Raw genomic sequence first — 22,001 nt, 5'->3', positions numbered from 1 at the left:
TAGAACATAATGGCAAAGGTTGAGGGTTTGATTTCCCACCCAAGCAATACCATGTTTTGGTATAATGCACGTACAAATTCTTGAAAACTTGGCACTCATTTCACATTCAAGGAATTGTTTCTTGACACCAATGCATACCAATAATAAGGTTGGGGTTTTTGTCTTCAGCTTTGAAGTAAAGCCTACATGTAAAGACAGTACATTTTGCAAATAACAACAATTATAGAAACTTTTATTTTATTGAAATACTAACTTGGGAGGGGGTGGGGACAATACAGCTCCATACATGTCCTGGCTATCACCACACCATAGGGATTGAAAAGTTTTACCACATGTAGAAACACAGTATTCTGAATGAATGCATACTGCAGGATGTGTTCAATTAGAATTGTCACTAGTTATTTTGTAAAAGGGGAACATAACAGTGTGAACAAATTTCTTTGGCCAAACAATAATTGTGACAGCACCAGCTACTGTACAATTTAAACATGAAAAAGAACCCTTGGTACTTTACAACTCATGGTTACAATTTCATGACAAAATCTCAGTCCATGTCACACTATTTGTCATGGGGGACATGCTGTCACTAAAGTTGGCCCAAACATTAAGGTCTCAATTTCACCTGCTGACTGGACAAGTGAGAGTAGATTCCAATTATCCTCATCTTTGTCAAACTTCTCATAAACTTCAATGTTGACACTTTGTAGAGGCAGTTTCCTATATTAGTGCATGGTGGAGGCAAGGGTGGTTTTCTAGAGGCCATCCTCTGCAGATACTTAAAATTGAACTATGCATGAATGTAGGTGCTACCGTTGTTTGAAAGAAATTTACTTCAAAGTTAAATTCTAATTGTACATTTGTTAGCTACATTTGATAACTAAAAGGAGCATTGTGTTTAAAAAGATAGCAGTAAAAAAAAAAACACTGGACAATATCTAACCATGAACCTAATGAGGGTGTGTATAAACATTACAACCACAATCATGATCATTGGTGGGTAATCAACAGAAGCTAATGTCAGAAACAGAGTTGATGAGAGACTAATGTGTGAGGAGATGTGTGTGATGTGCATTAACATAAAACCTGTAGCCTTTTTTGTCTCACAAAAAGTACTGTAGCTTGGAAGGTAGGCTTGGGTGCTATTACAATTAAATGTTGGTGGTTCCAAGGCCAATAGAAATTGCCCAAGCCTACCATAAAACATGAGATGGTGCAGGTGAAGGTGGAAGACTTTTGAAGAAACCAGGGGTCCTTGGTGTGCACCATCAGTAGGGTACCCCAGTTGTATATGAGGACATAGACACCTAGTTATTTCAGGGAGTTTCCGAGAGAGAACATAGTGGTTTTGGCAAGGAGGAGCTTTCTGGTTGGTGGTATCTTGGTGTTTGGATTTTTGATCAAGATCTGAGACCCTGGGCAGACACTTGCACTTCCTGATGTCCTCCTCAAGCTGTGACCTGTGGTTGTTGGGCATTTCGGCGGTTCCTGTGGGTAATGGCAGGGTGGGAGTTCGCTGGGATGTTTGTTGGGGTATCAGGTCCTGGCTGTATGGTATGCCAATGTTGCACCATTAAGGATAGCAGCTGATGGAATAGGGGTTATTGTGGTTGCCTCTGTTGTCAGACGGGTCTTCGTAAGTGCTTCTTGAATCTGTGTTAATCTGGGTGGGTGGTTGTCGATAGTTCTATGAGGAGGATGTATGTGGCTAATCGTGAATGTAAGGCGCTTCATTACAGGGTGTAGACTTGTAAGGTGCACATGTAGTCCAGACTTGAGGCTGGAATTGAACGGGGTCCATGGCGCCAGCACAAGTTAGTCCGGTGATGATAACTACTGATTTAATCCATCAATGGTACCTAGATGGGTTAAATTAGTACGAGGGAGCTGGGCGAAACTTGTGTGGATCTCAGGAGATGCCAAGCTCAACTCTGTAGGCTCACATCTTGCTCGTTGGAGCCCCGGTAATGAAGTTCATTGCAGTCTTACAAGCATTATTAGTTACATACATTCTTCCCACTGAACCATCGATAAGCACACATTCAGAGGAACACATTTTCTGGAGGCCAGAGAGCCGGCTGCTGCACAGACGATCACCGTAGCTCTTATCCATCAGTTGCCTAACTTGATGCTGCAAGGTTGGCATGGTATGCAGACGGGGCTTGGAACTTCGGCCATTCCAGTGGCTTCTGCTCTGTTCATTATTCACAGGTGCCAATGAAATGCCTGATGATCACACCTCACAGCTTGTACAGGTGGGCACCAAGAAGGTCAAGTCTCTGACTAGGGGCTTGGTATCTTGATCAGGAGCCCGGGCATCAAGATTCCATCAATTGGGGGGTAAGTCCTTGACATTACCACTTCTCTCTCCCCCTTAGGGAAATAACTAGTGATGTCAAACCACCTGTCCTCCTATATAACGCAATTGTCACCACCAATCCTTATAACACAGTAGTGCAATATCATCTTGCATGCGTGCTGCACACTTAATACCCTGCGCATCAACACACTTGCAGCTGACCACTTATGTCATGTGTCTAAGAAACTTGATTCAGCCTGTTCAGCTGTGTGAATACTTGACCCCAATGCTTTTGTTGCAAATCCCTTGGGGTCTACTGTAAAATCAAAAGAGAGAAAAACAAACCAAAGCTGGCTTTGGGGAGGAAATAAATTCAAAAATTCAAAAATTATTCACATATCTTCTTTTTGTGTGCTAAAAAGAGTATTTTTGAAATGACGAACAATCCTCCATGCAACTAAGTGCCTGCAGTTCTCCTTGGAAACATGTCTGTTTCTTCTTATTTTGATACAATTTCATTACCAGTTGCAGAGGATGTAGATTAGCTGCTTAAAAGAAATCTAAACTTTTTTTATAAACCAAAATTTGAATGACAAGCTAACTAGCAACATGGACTCGCCATTAAAAAGTGAGGAAAAGTATTGGAAAATGGTTAAATGGTTCATGGCAAGACTGATGTCTTTGTGTATAAGTTTAAACAGAGACATTTACAGCATGTGATGCAGCAGCATGTACGTAGTGCGTCCTATTTATGCTCCTAGACTGTGTTAAGGATTACAGGTGATGTGGGTACTCTAAAAGGAAGTAGCTATGATGGTGGTTGCCCTGTGACTTCAGTCAGTTTTGTCAATTTGTGTGTTTATTTGTAAACAATCTCAACCACCCCTCCATTTGCAATCAATGCTTTACTCATTATGGAATGGAATAGAACAAGAATGCACATTTCATTGAATACTCATCAGGGTCTAATTTTTTGGAAATATTATTTCATCTGCTCAGGACTATATGATCATTAGTGCAACTTATGGGTTTCATCAAATTACTGTTGCATATTTTGGAGCTCTTGGAGATAACTGCTTAAAAGTGGTCTTCAAGGCTTTTGTTTGGTAAAAAAGAAACATTTATTTTGGAACGATTTTCTGTAAATTGGTACATACTTTTCAAATGGCTTTTGATCATTATGCTATATTTTTTTTACATATTTTGTAAGGACATGGGTATGTCTTCTCGAAAACACTAAATTTACAGAAATAAAGGACAAGATGTACAACGTAATGAGTACGAGTTTATGGAGGTGGTGGTGGGATTGTGATGGCATTAAGGTGTCGAATGGTTAGCCAGAGACACTAAGGCTACATTTATAGGCATATAGCTACTTCCTATTGCATAAGGCACACTATTACATCATATAGGTCAGGTCAGGTGCTTATTTTAGCTGGCATCTGCTAACGGTAAACCTGTAGCCCGTTACAACCTGCCACAGAGAGGGCCCTCCTCGCCCTGCTACAAAAACATCACCCCATTGTAGCAAAGATGCCACCATCCAAACATCATGGTGGCGAGGACTGGTTTCTTCAAAAGTTAACAGCAGGGCCCAATTTCATGAAGCTGTGAAGCAGATCGATATTAATTTCTTTCAAAATAATTTGCAGAGCAAGAAAACACTGTGGAACTATTTGTAAACAGTCCATCCACTTGACTAAATGGTTCCTGCTTGTGCTTTGCAAATTATAACTAATTAAAAATCCACACTGGAAGCAAAAATGTGTATATCAAAACAGTTAAAACAGAACCTATGAATGCGTTTCATTGGTTGTGGCAGTGCTTTATTTGTAGATAAAAGACCCAAGTGTTAGATGCATATGACACTTGGGTCTACTTTTACATGTCTTGTACATACTGTGTTCTTACAAAGCAATCATTATTACAGTTAATTTCAGTGGATGATCAGTCTAGAGCTTCAGCTTGAAATTGGGCCCAACAGGCCCGTAGCGACACTGCTTCTTAAATTCCATCTCAAGAAAATCTTGGTTCACATTTTAACTCACATTATATCTTATAATTCACTCATTAACCTAAGTACTTTCCTGGGGATGAGGCACATACTATCTTTAGCGGTTGATCCAGGTGGTGGCCCTTGGGCCCGGGGGCCACCCCCTATCCCCTTTATACTCTCTTCAGGAAATTTCTTAATAAATAATGTAAAAAAGGAAGAACAAATATTTTTGCAAAATATTTTTTCTTTTCAATTCTCTCCATCAAAAACAAATCACTTGTAGCACATTTTCTCATCACACTTTGTCAGGTCAGGTGCTTATATCAGCTTGCATCGCTAACGGTAATCTGTAACCCGTTACAACCTGTCCCAGAGAAGGGGGGGGGGGGCTTGCCATAGCCTGCTCAAATTAGACACCAATCACTTTGCATCACAATAGAGCAGGCTGTCACCAGTGGCACCATTTTTAAGTCCAGCAGGAATTTCGAACCTTACTAGCCATTAGTCAGCCATAAGAACAAATAGTGTCCCCCAAGCTACTGGCCTGTAGTAACAACCAATCCCATCTTCCACTTCACCTGCATGTTCCATCTACCATCTACATTTTTGTCATATTCAAGTTGTGTACAGTACCTAAGTGAGACAAAAACTACCATCTTATTCAGACAAATCTAAAGTTAGCACAATTGGCATTGTTTGCCCAAAAAGTATTCTCAAACAAATTATTTTGATGTCAAGACAAAAGTTTAGTGTTTCACTGAAAAGAGGTTCACAGACAGACAATTTTATTTTACCGGATAAAACACACTTCTTTTGTGCTCAAAAGAAAGTGTTTTAACAAAATTCATTCGAACGTTTATGGCTACAGGTTTTGAATTTACATTTTGTAAAAACGTGTGAGACGTGATAAACTGAATGTGTGAATGTCAAGTATGAGAGAATGTGGACATTTTAAGGAAAATAAATCCCAAATATTTGTACACATATGCATGTTGAATGTCAAACAATATATTGATGAACGTTTGGACTATAGTTGAATGGAATCAGAATTATGCTAGTGTCACTCTGTTTCTGACAAGATTCTGAGGGTATTTTACAGAAGTCTTTTTACATTGCATCTTATAAGTGGCAGGGTGTACTTTGCGTAATACTGTCCAAGACCAGTATCCTCACTTGGTGTATCCCAACAAGCAAAAAAAAACCCACACACACCTGTACAAACTTGGGCTCAATCAGCAATCAAAAGTTGCAAGAAAATAATGAAAGAAATAATTACTCGTTTTGCATAAAATTAAATGCTTTCAGAAACATCAGAAAGGCTTCATGTGTAAAGCCTTTCTCAAATTCAAAACTGTCGGTAAAAAATTACCTCTTTCTCAAAAACTACATTCTTTAAAGTGTGTAATTTCTAGCAGTGTTTATAACTTCAACAGCTCTCCAGTGTTCTTCACCTACATGTCATATTTGTACAGTCCTTACCTCGGAGTAACTTCCAAAAGTACACCCTGTCCTAACACAATGCTCCGCTACCAACTTTTCTGTTCATAGGCTCACTGTTCAGTCCAGCAGGATGACTGCATGATGCAAATATTCATTAATGCATCTTGTATAACCTTATCTGTTTGGGTCGAGATTTTGTACATTTTTATCCAAATATAGTTCCATTAATTATGGTGTGGTGAAACTCATGGTCTACAATACATATGCCCCCCTCTTCCCACACACACACACAAGCATAATTGAGCAAAACAATTTATCAACCAACCCCTAAATTCTGGCTTTATATTTAAAATGGAATATTTTAAATATCTACATCCATGTTGGAAAATTTCATCTGAAAAATTCAAATAAAATTCATCTTGTGGGAAAAAGAACAGAGCAATGTTCATTGACCTCCAGCAATTCTTAAATGAATTTGGCAAAATGTATGGTATTTACTTTAAATGAAGGCGAAAAAATTAAGCGTATTGAGATAGTTCTGGGTTCAACTCCTCTCATAGTTTCCAAAACTTAATTGAAGGGGAAAACTCTCAAAATCTTTTAAAATGTTTTTGTGCATCAGCAACCTACATATGAAGCTATTTTCATTTAATCATTTACAGACAATCTTGGTAAGCTAATGTAAGACATCTGCACTACCATTCAGATTGTAGTGGGTTGAAGTCCCACCCCATTCTCCTTCCCAGGTCTGATCAATCCAGCCACACTTGTTACCCAGCATGCTTTGTTCGTTCGTAACCCTTGGAAATGGCCATGTAATGGCTCTATTAAAACCATAGCCCTAGGTTGAGTGAATACAAAATCATCAAAGCATTTAAACATTATTTGAACGCCACAGCAAGTATTTTCACAACAGCTCTATTTGTAAACCATCCTTGTACATGTGCTTCCATTCTGGGTTCAACTTATGAGTTGGTTCTTGGTTCAATTTCTGTCTTAGTTTCCCTTGTTAAGGAAAAACTCTCTATGTTTTAATATCCTAGTGGTTTTGGAGTTGTTATGTTTTTTTTTGCTTCAGCAAAGTAGATGCATCTTTGAGCATTTATATGCAATCTTGTTGGTGTAAGGTATGACATCTGCACTACCATGCAGATTGTTGTGGGTTCGAGTCCCACCCAATTTGCCTATAGGTGCATTAAATATGCATAGAGCTAGATTGCTGAAGTTCAACATTCACAACATCAAAAAATATAATTGAAATGCCATGCCTGTCAAATATTTTCACCAAAGCCTTATTTGTACACCAGCAACTTTATACATTATGTACTTCCATAGAAGGCACTGTAGGTTATTCTGGGTTCAACTTATATATGCTCCTCATAGAACCAATCAGAGCAGTGTCTACCTCTACACTGAAACCTCTGAAATAGGCCCACTTCTCTCATATCTCTTCAGTCTCCTGATGATGACTAGAGCAAGCTATAGTCAAAAGGTTGAGACCAGTTAAGAACTCCCTTCCTGGAGTGAACTTAACAACGATCCTATAAGCTAAAGTGGTAGTCCCAGCCGATTTTCTACCCTCCACCCAGTTGAAAAGCAGGACAGTTCTTTTCAGAACAGAGAAGTCTCTTGAAAATCTACTCTGTGGTAGTAGAATATATAGCAAGAATAAAATCTACCTTGCAAGTAGACACACTCATGGTGTAACCACAAACCAAATATATACCTATACCTCGCCATGCAATGCCTCAAATCACATAGACAAAACTTCTTTAAAAACACATTAAAATGATTAAAATGTCATGCCAAAGTATTTTAACAAAAGCCAGATTTGGAAACCAGCAACTTGTATGCATTATGTTCTTCCATTGATCACACTCAGATGGTTCTGGGTTCAACTGACGCCAACCTAGCAAATAACTGTAATTATGTCATTAAAAATATGAGTGACATTTGAGGTAACTTAGATTAAAAAAAACATTGCAAATTTGATGATCAAAATCCTTGTGGAAGTTAATATTCATAATCATGAAATTCCTCCAATGTTGCTCAATTTATTAGAAACCTATAGTGGCCCAACAACTCTATCTATTTTCTGTTATCAGCTAAAAGAAAATCATTGTGAAAGTTTATCATTCTTTTGATAAAAAAAAGCTATTTTCATAATAAGTAACTATCCCAAAACAAAATAGTATTTAGTCCAAAGGCTCACCTTTCTGTTCCAGTTCCAGTTCTCCAAAGAAATATTTCAAAGGCTTAATGACAACACAACACAACACATATATACAACAGAAGCAGTCACAATACCAATCCCTTTAGCTGTGAGAAAGTTTCCAAAAGCTAAATCTATGTTCACATTTTACAATCACTTTTCTAACTTTCAGTGACATTTCACCTTTTTACAACTGAATGAAGAAACATGCCAATGTATATTTACTGTTAACGTTGCTGGAGTAACAGAAACCAACTGTGCCATCATTGGCTTCATCGTGCCTGCTTTTGCTTTTGAAAACAATTCACTATTATTGTGTATCTGATTTTTAAAGCTTTTTATTTCTTTAGAGTTGCAGCAGCAGTGCTTAATGGAACCCCACATGGACAGCGTGGTGTTGGAAGATGAAGACACAGCTGGATCACTGAACTAATCGTGGTGACCCAACTGGAGCACAAAAGCACCCCTGCACTAGCCACACAACCCAGGAGAAATAGACGGTTGTTACATTAACGGGCAGTACCCTGCGAGGCTGACGATCATGATGAAGGAAGAAAATCAGAAGGAGTTTTGAAAGTGTCACTTTGGATTGATTTTGGATGCTGGTGGGGGCTTAGTGACCACAGCTCCCCCTGGACCTGGATCCTGCCACTGGCAGACATTTTCAAGAACAAGACTGAGCAGGACACCTCAAGTGATTGCTGAAGAGTAAAGCACAGTTTCTTCTGTGAAGGTACAGAACAATTTGTTTCTAAAAATTTTTGTTAACATTTTTTGTTCCCCTTTGCAAATGTGTAATTTGTATACCCAAATATGACTTCTTGTGACGACTGTACTATCATATCAATCTCAATTATTGAGTAATTACTCAATTAGGCATTGAGGCATTACTCGCCAAATTCATTGAGACTTTACTCAATGAGGTTTGACTCTAGGGAAATTAAGATTCAATCCTGAGTAAACAATTGTAGTGGTTTTTAACTTTTGACTTTGCTAAACAAATGTTTACAGTGTATCTTGATTTGGCTGTGTTCCCTATACCCACACTTGAAAATCTTTGTTGTCTTTAAACCACTTTTGCATCGGGCAGCAGCTTCGCGTAATGAATGCGTTCATGAATCGAAACATGCTACGGTTACAAATTGCGCTGCCGGAAACGTTTCCCATGTAACCCTTTGCGTATAGGTCGGCATTAGTCAAGTATGTAATGACTCCTGGGGTCAGGATATCATATTATTATAAGGACCCCCTTTCACTGCCATTGGTCAGACCATGTCTCTGACCAAAACCAGCATGAATTGGTTTGAGATTTGCCCTCAATATGGACATCGCGTGCTGGACCAACGGGTCTGGCAAATAACAGCATTTTACCATGTGTGTAGCAGGCATCATTTTAACAATCACACTGCTTTTTTTACATTGTGATTACTTTCAATATTTATTGGACTAAACCAAAGGAAGAGGGAAACAATGTGACTGTGTGAATGGCATGTAGCAATATGTTGACTTTGGTTATTTGGAGAACTGAATACTTTGTACATACATGTAATATACTCGGTGCTGTATCAATATTCTCAAAAAAATCATAAATTATCAGACTTTAAAATACGAACTCCTTAAAGTCATTGGACACTATTGGTTATTACTTGAATTAATTGTTAATATTAAAACTTACTTCGTAACGAGCTATGGATAACTGTTTTAAACATCAGAAACAATTGTTCACAGATTTGTTATTTTATGCAAAATGATGGGATCACCAAGTGAGAATCTTTGATAACATTACCAAAGGTAATGTGAAACTAATATCAGGGAGTGATTTTATCTAAAAACTATTATTGCGTATCAAATGATGATTTTTGATGAGTAGCGACTGGTACTTTATGTTTTGCATTTGGTTAAGTTGTTCACCGATCACATCACATTTTTATTTAATTATTGTGTTTGTTACGTTTCAAAGTAATGGAGGGAATATGAGACATTGGTTTTTGGAAATTTGTTTTTTTGTAACCATAACTTTGCAAACAAACATGTTATTTGACAGAACAACAGTTGTCAAATATTGAAATGAACAAAACAGATTTCACAGCGTGTTTCTGTGACAACCAATGATTTAATGAAATGCTTAGAAGTGTTGATTGCAAAGGGTCAAGTAATCTCGACACAGTTTCTGATGGCAGAGTCGTAGAATGTGGGTCAAGATCCATAGTCATAGTTAAGCCTGTGGTGAACTTTAATGTTAATAGAAGCGTTGATTGTAAATGGTCATCTTGGCTCAAGTTCTGATGGCCGAATCTTAGAATGTGGGTCAAGATTCACACCATTTACAATGAAAGCTTCTATTAAGAATTAAGTTCAACACAGGCTTAACAATGACTATGGATCTTGACGGCGTTCTAAGATTCAGCTATCAGAACCTGGGCCAAGAAAACATTACCTTATACAGTCACAACTTCTAAGTATAAGTGTTTACCAAATGCTTAACTATGACTGAGGATCTTGACCCCCATTCTCTGGCTCAAGCTCTGATGGCTGAAGTCATAGAATGTGGGTCAAAATCCAATTTTTTAATTGTCAATAGATGAACTTGAATGCTTAGAAGCGTTGATTGTAAGTTTTCAAATTATCGTCCAGCTTTAGAGCTGGAAGTATAGCTAAATCATTGGGTGTGCCTCAGATGCATGTGTGATGCAATGTCTGACTGAATTACAACAAAATAAAATATTTTGCTGAACAAGCATCCCACTGGAGAAAATAGAAATAGTAGTACATTTTTAAACATTTTTAACTGTTTTAAATTTTAAATTTTTTAACTTTTTAAAACTGTTATTAATTTTACCTCTACACTGAAACCTCTGAAAATAGGCCCACTTCTCTCATATCTCTTCAGTCTCCTGACGATGACTAGAGCAAGCTATAGTCAAAAGGTTGAGACCAGTTAAGAACTCCCTTACTGGAGTGAAGTTAACAACGATCCTATAAGCTAAAGTGGTAGTCCCTGCCGATTTGCTACCCTCCACCCAGTTAAAAAGCAGGACAGTTCTGTTCAGAACAGAGAAGTCTCTTGAAAATCTACTCTGTGGTAGTAGAATATATAGCAAGGACAAAATCTACCTTGCAAGTAGACACACTCATGGTGTAACCACAAACCAAATATATATCTATACCTCGCCATGCAATGTCTCAAATCCCATATAGACAAAATTTCTTAAACACATTTAAAAATGATTAAAATGTCAAGCCAAAATATTTTAACAAAAGCCAGATTTGGAAACCAGCAACTTGTATGCATTATGTTCTGTCATTGATCACACTCAGATGGTTCTGGATTCAACCGACGCCAATGTTTCCTATATACTTTTACTTGGTCAAAAAACCATTATTGTTTTGCTGTTGATTATATTTGTGCTTCAGCGACTTCCCTATGTAACGCTACTGTAATACCTTTCAGCATTGATAGGCAATCTTGGTGGTCTAAGGTATGACATCTGCACAACCATGCAGACTGTTGTGGGTTCGAGTCCCACCCAATTTGTCTATAAATGTTCTAAGGTATTAAATATGCATAGCTAGGTTCCTGAAGTACAAAGCTTTCAACAAAATTCAATTTATTGAATCCAAATAAAAAAGTTGTACAAAGGCATAAAGACAAACATAGTGTACTTCCATTTCAGACTTTTGTTAACAAAACTGATGCAAACAAGTTCGAGAAAATAGCTAGGTTGTTGAAGGACAAAGTTTTCAGAGTTGTGGATGTATCATTTCATTTCTGCTCTGGAATAAAAAATATATGTTTGCATGTTCAGAGGTAGACTTTTCTAGAAATAAATGTTAACGTTGATTGAACAATGTTAACACTTGCATGCTAACCATTCTTTTGGTTGCACCATTTGAGCATTGCCAGCCTACCAACCTAGCAAATAACTGTAATTATGTCATTAAAAATATGAGTGACATTTGAGGCAACTATTAGATTAAAAATAAAAAAAAACATTGCAAATTTGATGATTAAAATCCTTGTGGAAGTTAATACTCATAAACATGAAATTCCTCCAATGTTGCTCAATTTGTTAGAAACCCAACAACTGTATAACAAATAAATTATCAGACTTTAAAATACGAACTCCTTAAAGTCATTGGACACTATTGGTTATTGCTTAAATTAATTGTAATATCAAAACTTACTTGGTTACGAGCTATGGATAACTGCTTATAGTATTTAACATCAGAAACAATTGTTCACAGATTTGTTATTTTATGCAAAATGATGGGATCACCAAGTGAGAATCTTTGATAAATATCGAAGGTAATGTGAAAGTAATATCAGGGAGCGATTTCATCTAAAAACTATTATTGAGTATCAAATGATGATTTTTGATGAGTAGCAACTGGTACTTTCTGTTTAGCATTTTGTTACAACACATTTTTATTTGATAATTGTGTTTGTTACATTGCAAAGTAATGGAGGGAATGTGAGACATTGGTTTATAGAAATTAAGATGTTTTTGTAATCATAACTTTGCAAACAAACATGTTATTTGAAAGAACAACAGTTGTCAAATATTGAAATGAACAAAACAGATTTCACAGCGTGTTTCTGCGACAACCAATGATTTAATAAAATGCTTCTAAGCAAAGAGCAGCTTAAATGAAAAAGCAGCTCAGCAAAAAATATTTATTTACCAGAGTAACCAGCCAAAGTACCATTCCACATGTACTGTTTTTGACTAGTTTACTGCCTATTAATTTGTGCCAAAAGCACACTTTTCTGCTTAAGAATTTGTATGTGATTGAAATCCTGCAGCTCTTTCAAAAAGTTAGACTGTCTAAGCGTGTCTCAAGTTAGCCAGCTATAGTGCATAGACTATAGTGCATGTGGGTCAAGATCCATAGTCATGGTTGAGCCTGTGGTGAGCTTTAATGCTTAGAAGTGTTGATTGCAAAGGGTCAAGTAATCTCGACACAGTTTCTGATGGCAGAGTCGTAGAATGTGGGTCAAGATCCATAGTCATAGTTAAGCCTGTGGTGAACTTTAATGTTAATAGAAGCGTTGATTGTAAATGGTCATCTTGGCTCAAGTTCTGATGGCCGAATCTTAGAATGTGGGTCAAGATTCACATTATTTACAATGAAAGCTTTTATTAAGAATTAAGTTCAACACAGGCTCAACAATGACTATGGATCTTGACCGGTGTTCTAAGATTCAGCCATCAGAACCTGGGCCAGGAAAACTTGACCTTATACAGTCACTACTTCTAAGTATTAGTGTTCACCCAATGCTTAACTATGACTAAGGATCTTGACCCACATTCTCTGGCTCAAGCTCTGATGGCTGAAGTCAAAGAATGTGGGTCAAAATCCAATGTTTTAATAGTCAATAGGTGAACTTAAATGCTTAGAAGCGTTGATTGTAAGTTTTCAAATTATCTTCCAGCTTCAGAGCTGGAAGTATAGCTAAATCGTTGGGTGTGCCTCAGATGTTTGTGTGTGACGCAATGTCTTACGGGATTACTTTAACAGAGAAAGTTTTGCAAAGGACCTCACCTTATTACAAACAAGTTTAAACTATTTTCATTTCAACTGCAGGGAAGGGTACTCCTCTTTAAAAAAAAATTGAAAGCAGTGAAAACAAACAAACAAAATTAGCCTGAACACAATTTAGGAATTGCCAACTTTTTAAAGTACCGGTACTTTCTAGATATGTTGTTCTTGCATCAGATATTTTGCTTATTAGTATCCCACTGGAGAAAAGAGAAATAGTAGTAAATTATAAAAATTTTAAATGTTTTTAACTTTTTTAATTTTTTAAACGTTTTTAACTTTTTTAAATTTTAAATTTTTAAATGTATGTTAATTTTTTATATTTTTTATTTATTTTTAAACATATGTTCAAATTTCATTGATCTGCTTTTAGCACGCAAAAGTACTTGAGCACAATGCAATTACCAGTCTAAGGGTACCAGCAAAAAACATTCATGTCATGTGGACCATGTGACTAAAACACTGTACTTTTTGACCTTCCTAAAAACAACAGCTTCAAGAAATTTGGCAATTGGTGTTTTTGTAGTTATTATCAGAAATGTTAAAGATTGTAAAATGAGTAATGCAACTTTCCGTCTTAAAAGTTTTAATTGTAAATAATTTCCACTGTAAATGGCTAATAATTATCTTTGCCCCATTTCTGATGGCAGAGTCATAGAATATGGGTCCAGATCCATGGTGTTAGTTAAGCATGGCAGTTTTTGTGCTTAGCAAAGTTAACCCTATAATGTTCACGTCTTTTTAGCTAAGGGAGGAGATGGGTTAACATCAGAAGTTGAATAGTGTATTATCAATATACAAACAACCTTGATTCTCTTGGGTAATGAATATTTGTTATTTTGATGACAGCTATGATCTTGATGGAATAGATAGTGCCTTATAAATTTTAATTGTTATGTTATGTTATGTTCACCCATACTGATCCATCGATGAATATGGCCTGCTATAAGAAATCTGCATATCTTGATACTGCAATATCTTCATTTAACCATCAATACGTCAGACGAGGCATCTGGACATCTTCTCCATCTTCTTCAGGATGTTCAGGTAAATGGAGGATATCTCTGCAAGACACTGACTTATGAAAGTGTGTATAACCTGAGAAACATTCAAGGAAATGTAACAAAATGGCATGTCAGCTTTTGTCCTCATCGTATGTTACATTAAGAATCTCAGCCATGAAGGCAATCAGATTTCAAGCACAGTCCATCATGCCCTGGGAACCGTCTCATCTTTATTGTAATCAAACTTCATTGCATCAGTATCGTCATCTTAACCATATAGATAGCCAGAAGATGCTGCCATCAGAGAGGGCATTTGTTTGAAGTTACTTCATATCATGTGAAGACATTCCAGAAGTTATCTGTTCTCAAAAGTTGTATCTTTGGTGTGACAGGATGCTAATCACAATGCATCTCACAGGTGGAGACTCTAGATGGAAGTAGATGCAAGAACTGCACAAAATTGCCACCCAAATCGGTTGTTTATTTCGTGAAGTCCAGTCACAGAGTGGATTGTATGTCATGTTTGATACTGATGGAGGACTGTCAAATCTAAGAAGAACATCAAGGACCAACCATGATACCAATAAATGTTGATGATGAAATAACCATTGGAAACACAAGTAGTTTGAGACTCCAGACTCGAGTAAAGATGCAAGACCTTCATAGTTGAAACCAACATCGGTTGTTTATTTCATGAAGTCCAGTCACAGAGTGGTCTGTATGTCATGTTTGATACTGATGAGGACTGTCTGATCTAATGTAGCTCAAGTGCAATAATGAGCAGCCAAGATAAGTCTTGATGGTGAAACATTTATGGGAAACATGTATAAGTGGAGACTCGAGACTGAAGTATAGAAGCAATAACTACATAATTGACATCAACATCAATTATTTGTTTCATGAAGTCCAGTCACAGAGTGGATTGTATGTCATGTTTGATACTGATGGATGAATGTCATATCTAATAAGAACAATGGAAACACAAGTAATGGAAACACAAGTAGTTTGAGACTCCAGACTCGAGCATAGACGCAAGAACTTCATAATCGATACCAACATCAGTTGTTTGTTTCATGAAGTCCAGTCACAGAGTGGATTGTGTGTCATGTTTCATACTGATGGAGGACAGTCATATCTACTGTGGTTTAAGAGCAACAAGGATACCAATGTTGATGGTGAAATAGTCAAGGAAAACATTTACATTGGAAACACTTATTATAAAGAATTATAGATGCAAGAACTGGATATTTGCCTCCAACGTCTGCTGTTTATTTCATGAAGTCCAGTCACAGAGTGGTCTGTATGTCATGTTTGATACTGATGGAGGACTGTCATATCTAATGTAGCTTAAGAGCAATAATGAGCAACCAAGATATCAATATGTCTTGATGGTGCAAAAGTTATGGGATACTTGTGTGTGACGCAATGTCTTACATGAAGTCCAGTCACAGTGTGGTCTGTATGTCATGTTCGATACTGATGGAGGACTGTCATATCAAATGTAGTTCAAGAGCAATACTGAGCAACCAGGATACCAACAAGAGCTAATGGTGAAATAGTCAAGAGAAACATGTATATGTGGAGAGCCAAGACTGATAGATGCAAGAACTGCATATCTGCCACCATTGTCGGTTGTTTATTTCATGAAGTCCAGTCACAGAGTGGTCTGTATGTCATGTTTGATACTGATGGAGGACTGTCATATCAAATGTAGTTCAAGAGCAATACTGAGCAACCAGGATACCAATAAGAGCTAATGGTGAAATAGTCAAGAGAAACATGTATATGTGGAGACCCAAGACTGATAGATGCAAGAACTGCATATCTGCCACCATTGTCGGTTGTTTATTTCATGAAGTCCAGTCACAGAGTGGTCTGTATGTCATGTTTGATACTGATGGAGGACTGTCATATCTAACGTAGTTCAAGAGCAATAATGAGCAACCAAGATACCATTAGCTGCTAAACTTTCAATTTTTAACTTCCAATTTTACAGATCTGCTTTAAGCATGTCACATTTGTTTAAATGATTAACTTTAAAAAATTGTCCATGAAGCATGTAAGGTGGTACAACTTGTGCAGCACCTACAGAGAATGTGGGTCAAGATCCATAGTGAAAATTAAACCTGTGGTAAACTTTAATGCTTAGAAGTGTGATTGTTTAAGGTGAAGTTTTCTTGGCACAAATTCTGATGGCGGAATCGTAGAATGTGGGTCAAGATCCATAGTCATAGTTAGGCCTGTGGTGAACGTTAATGTTAATAGAAGCGTTGATTGTAAATGGTCATCTTGGCTCAAGTTCTGATGGCCGAATCTTAGGATGTGGGTCAAGATCCACACCATTAACAATGAACGCTTCTTTATTAACATTAAAGTTCATCACAGGCTTGACTATGACTTTGGTTCTTGACCTGCATTCTACGATTCAGCCATCAGAATTTGAGGCAAAAAAAATTGACCATTTACAATCAAGTTCTCAAAACGCTTAACTATATACAGATCTTGAAAATAGTAAAACAAGCAAACATAACTTAGCGTGAACACACATTAGCCTGAACACACACTGTTTATTTTGTTTTAGCATCAGGTATTTTGCTTTTTTAATTAGCATCCTACTGGAGTAGAGAACAATAGTAGTAAATTTTAACTTTTTTAACGTTTTTAACCTTTTTAACGTTTTTAACGTTTTTAACCTTTTTAACTTTTTAAACTGTTCAAATTTCATTGATCTGCTGTCAGTACACAAACATATCACATGAACCATCTCTGACTGGTGTGTTGCTCATAGAAAAATACTAAATAAATAATGTTTAGCGGCATTTTGTTCTCAAGTAGCTAAGCACAATGAAATGGTGCTTACCAGACTAAGGTCAGTAGCATTTACATGCATGTCACTTTGACCATGTCGCTGGTACGCTGTCATTGTTGCCCTTCCTATAAATGTGTTAATCAGTATTTTAACGCTTAAGCAGCTTTATGAAATTTGCCTATTGGTGTTTCTGTAGTTTTTATCTGTAATTTTTAAGATATTGAGATGGGTAATGAGGAGGTTGGAGTGAAACCTCCTGTCTTAAAAAATAAAAGTTTTAATTGTAGATAATCTTCATTTTACATGTGTAAGTGGTGAACTTTGATTCTTAGAAGTGCTGATTGTAAATAGACAAGTTATCTTAGCTCACAGGTTCTAATGGCAGAATGTGGGTCATAGAATGTGGGTCAAGATCCATAGTCATAGTTTAGACTGTAGTGAACTTTAATACCTAGAAGGGATGATTGTAAATGGTCAAGTTATCTTGGCTCAAGTTCTGATGGTGGAATTGTAGCATGTTGGTCAATCCATAGTCATAGTTCAGCCTGTGGTAAATTTTAATGTTAATAGAAGCGTTGATTGTAAATGGTCATCTTGGCTCAAGTTCTGATGGCCGAATCTTAGGATGTGGGTCAAGATTCACACCATTTACAATTAACGCTTCTATTAAGATTAAAGTTCATCTCAGGCTTAACTATGACTATGGATCTCGACCCGCATTCTTCAATTTAGCCATCAGAATTTGAGCCAAGAAAACTTGACCGTTTAAAATTAACTCTTTGAAGCATTACAATTCACCACATGCTTAACTATGACTATGGATCTTGACCCACATTCGCTGATTCAAGTTCTGGTGGCTGAGTCAAAGAATGTGGGTCAAAATCCAATATTATAAGCAAGTGGTGAACTTGAATGCTCAGATGATTTGATTGTAAATTGTCACAAGCTATATTCCCGCTTCAGAGCTGGAAGTAGCTAAATCGTTGGGTGTGCCTAAGATGCATGTGTGTCACGCAATGTCTTACGGGATTACTATTAACAGAAATAGGATTGTAAAGGAGCCCACACTATTACAAATAAGTTTCAACTATTTCCAATTCAACTCTAGGGAAGAGTATCCTCTTTAAAAAATAAAATAAAATAGAAGCAAGCAAACAAAATTAGCTTGAACAAACTTTGGAATTCTAACCTGTTTAAGTACTTTTTCTATATATTTTTGGCTAGATGTTTTGTTCTAGCATCAGATATTTTGCTTAATCAGCATCCTACTGGAGTAATAGTAGACTTACATTTTTAAAGTGTTTTAACCTCTTTATTTTTTCAAATTTTTCAATTTTCATTGATCTGCCTTCAGCATGCAAAAGTACTTAGCACAATGAAACTATGCTTACCAAACTAAGGGTACCAGCAAAAATCATGTCACATGAACCATGTGACTGGACGTTGTCATATTTGCCTTTCCTTTAAATGTGTTACATGCAGACATTGATGTAGCTAGGGGGTGGGGGCAAGGGTGAGGACATGTGCCACATGATTTGTTGTGTTTATTTTTTTGTTCTAAGGTTTATTGGGGGGTGGTTAAAGTTTGTGACATGGCACCATTTTCTCATCTTGCCCCCAGGCGCCACCAACCCTATCTACTCCAATGGATACATAGATATACAAAACTTAGACAAGTGCAGACAATGACCAAAATGTTTAAAGTTGACTTGTAAAAATTGAGTGACAATGCTTTGTACTTTCAATGTATCGAGGTTGTACATCTGCCTAGTGTGCATGTATGGAACTTCTATATAAAATTTGCTTGCTTGGACTTCACGTGTGCACAGCCCCTGGTCATAGTTTATTGGTCGGCAAGGATATTTTAGCCAACACTGATGATCGTCAACATCCTCTGTGACATTACACTTTACCTCAGCGATCAACTGTTCTTTGTTTAGGAACACCTGTCAAGTCACTTGTTCAACTACAAATTGGCTGTACAGGTCAGATTCAAAACACTGATTCCCAGATGTTGTTGACCACATGATTTGTGTGGAAATTCTCAGTTTATATTGTCAAGAAAAAAGTCTATCTTCAGTCAATGTTCTGAACAAAACATCAGAGAGGACAACATTGATGTACATTTATGAGCTTCTTCATCTAAGGAGACTTGAATGAGGCAATGGTGCTTGTGAATCAATACTCACTGTGTGGGGAAACAGCACTGTCTCTACCAAGCTTCTCTCAGTAGTTGACTGGATTGCTGCTCATAAGATGCTACCTCTTTCTTCTGATGACGGTATCTCTGATAACAAGATGTGACTCTCTCTTCATCATCATGTAGCTTGTGCAATGGTGCTTTTGAATCAGTTGAAAGCGCTGTTTGGGGTGACAGCCTTTTTGCTGATTGGTGAAAAGTTAATAATAGTATAAGATGGAAAAAACATTGTTTAATACACAGTTTTCACTTATAAAAGCAGGTCGTTTAAGCCCTGAATCCTTCAATATCCTCTAAATAGTTAACTGGGGAGTACTCAAATGGGAAGGGCATAATGGTTTATAATTATTGGTACATACAGTAACTATAGGACAAGAGAGTAAGGCAATAAATGCTTTGCTTGTTCACGTCATTGGAAATTTGTATCTGATACATAATTTATGTGCGTTGCTTGGCAAGTTCTTTCATTTTTATAAATTGTACACTACACATTGCACACAGTGCATGATGCATTTCCTGCCTTAAAGTATTCAGACAAATCTTGTGCTCATAATGTGTTAGTTGCCTTAAGTTTTGGAATGCCCTCACAGTTCTCAAAAATCCTCCACTAAAACTACATGGAAATTCGAAAATTTTGGGAAGCGGCCAGTATTCAAGTTGATACAGCAACTTTAAAGGTCTTCTACATTGTAATGTGATATGCCATTCATACTGTTCAATGTATTTCTTGGGAATTTTCGTTCTTTGAAAGAAAAGTTTGTTTTAACTTTTTAAAATTATCTTATTGTGAAGATGCCTTTCTTCAGTTGTGAAATGCTTAGTTCTCTAGTCCATGTCCATATTGAGTGTCGTTAAACTAGATCGTCGTCGTCGTCGTTGTTGTCATTATGCTCGGTTTCGCACCAATTTGCAATAGCCGGCGCTGCGTTCAACTTTGTCATGTATTCAATGTTGTGCTTCAATACATTTGTTTGCACTTGTATTATATAGGTAAAGTTTTTTCTGCTTTGCATCATCTATATACAAACTTCCAAACAAGGTTTTGCATAATGATGTATAGCTGTTCAAAGTTAGGCAAAGGAATTAGTTTTTTAATCCAGTTTAATACAGGAAACCAATTGATCTTCATTGTCATTGTGTATTCTCAAACTGAGACTATAAAGAACACTGCTCACTGCTTATACTGCTCGTAATATTGCTGTTTGTACTTTGTGTGGGTATAGGAACACAAGCCACATTTATATGTTTTCTTCATCAACTGTGATTTTCAGAACTTGATAGATCTGCTGTCGCAAGAAGTCATGTTTGAGCTTTGCTTCTAAGCCCCCCCCCCCCTTAGTGTGTGATAATGTGCATATATTGTAACTGTAGTTTTTATTTAGTATAAGATGCATCTATCCATACAATTACTATGCAGTTATTCAATCATTCATTCATTCATTTTTATTAAAAACCAACTGGCAGCACAAAGCTGAATAATGTGGCATCATACACAGTAAAATCATTTGTAAAAATTATACAGAATAAGACATAAAATAGCACCACCGCAGTATTGGGGTACATCATTACATTCGAACAAAGATGAAAATAAATAAAAAATTGTAAGAAACGGCTCCCTCTGAAGTAGCATAGATTGTAAACAATAAGTAATTTCTCACTAAAATAATAAAAGAATTCTAGCAAGAAATCTTTTATTCCTATCTGAAAGCACACTAATTTGTCCCAAAAGGGTGTTATTTTCTGTTGTTAATTTTCTCTCAACTTTGATGACCAATTGAGCTCAAATTTTCACCGGCTTGTTATTATTTTTATGCTTATGTGAATACACCAAGGGGGAAGACTGGTCTTTGACAATTACCAAACAAGTTTAGTGGCTTTAATCTTTTCTATTATGAAATTTTTAGCAAGTCTTTTTTTCCTATGTCGTGTAATTTTCAGGTGTTAATAAAACTACTCGAATTAAAATAAAAAATAAAAATAAAAAAAGACTTTGCAAAATATAAGGTTTAGATAACTTGTTGGCCACCTGAACATTGCACTTTCAGGGGCTTTATTGAAAACAAATGCGGGAAACCTGCTTAGCGTGTAGCATGCTGCTCAACTCACAACTCTTCGCCAATAAAAACTTTTCAGGCACATTTTATTAGCAATGGTGGCCAGTTAACTCCAATATACAAACTTTTCAAAGATCCTTCAACTCTGGTCAATTGAATGCAATGTGTTATTGCAGCTTTTCGAAATAAAATTCAATTAAATTCACTAAAAGAACACAACCTGTGACAAAATTGCAGAGCTGTTCTCTCAAAACTCACACCACAAAAGTTATGATTTCTCTCACCTGGCAAGACTGTGAAGATCTTTAAAATGTTCTTGATGATGACATTTTAGATTATTTTATTACTTAACAAATTAGAAGTAGTTAAATATAGGCCTACAAGCAGTCGATTTCACAAAACTCTTTCTTACTAAGGATTAAGTTAAATTCCGAATCCGGAGACGTTCG

General features: G+C 36.7%; 1 protein-coding gene across 3 annotated transcripts in view; it reads left to right on the top strand.

Annotated features, from left to right (window-relative positions):
* The first annotated feature begins 8,586 nt into the window (after window positions 1–8,586).
* LOC139954292 (protein O-mannosyl-transferase 1-like) overlaps window positions 8,587–22,001 on the top strand; it is a 95,784-nt gene continuing 82,369 nt past the window's right edge. For 2 of the 3 annotated variants that reach the window (XM_071954029.1, XM_071954028.1), the window contains exon 1: window positions 8,594–8,677. The gene's annotated coding sequence lies outside the window, so the exon portion shown is untranslated. Of the gene's footprint in view, window positions 8,678–22,001 lie in introns of all 3 variants that reach the window. The other variant, XM_071954030.1, reaches the window with a different exon arrangement.

The sequence above is a fragment of the Asterias amurensis genome, chromosome 2 (assembly GCF_032118995.1).
Source record: "Asterias amurensis chromosome 2, ASM3211899v1".
Lineage (NCBI taxonomy): Eukaryota > Metazoa > Echinodermata > Asteroidea > Forcipulatida > Asteriidae > Asterias > Asterias amurensis.
This window is presented reverse-complemented; position numbering and strand designations above follow the sequence as displayed.